We start from the raw sequence: 582 nt of genomic DNA, 5'->3' as shown, positions 1-582 counted from the left end.
CTGGAGAACAAGGATTTGAACAAACAGGAATATTTCATTTCTGCTCTGATGGTGCAATGCAAGCTAAATTAAACTGCCTTTCCTCCTAAACCACAAAAATAACACAAAACTTGCTGTCATCGTTTTAGGAAGCCTGAACTGGACTCTGCAGTTTCAGGAAATTTTTCAGTGTGTGGAGAGCCAGAGTGGGAGAGAAACTGACTTATTTTTATGAACCTAGTTATGGCATTGTTAGTAGCACAGAAGGAGAATCTGCCTTCTCTCTCGGGCAGGTTTGTTTCGGTTGGGTGTTACACAACAGGAATGTAGTTCTGTTGACTGTCACAGTGAGCAGCACTGAAACCACCTTCTCTGTCCACATCCAAGATGTTTATAAATGCAAAGAGAAGAAGTGGATTGATAATAAGCCACCAGATGAATAGCTTTGCCAAAACATCTCCTCATTTTCACGTTGCCTGAGAATAATTTTTATTTGAATAAATTTAAATGACAGTTTTTTCACAAAGTATGCTTTTCAGTGAGAGATATCTATGGACATTAATGCTTGCATGTGCAAATATCCAGCACAGAATTTGTTTGATT

This window comes from Meleagris gallopavo, chromosome 8 (genome assembly GCF_000146605.3).
Source record: "Meleagris gallopavo isolate NT-WF06-2002-E0010 breed Aviagen turkey brand Nicholas breeding stock chromosome 8, Turkey_5.1, whole genome shotgun sequence".
Lineage (NCBI taxonomy): Eukaryota > Metazoa > Chordata > Aves > Galliformes > Phasianidae > Meleagris > Meleagris gallopavo.
This window is presented reverse-complemented; position numbering follows the sequence as displayed.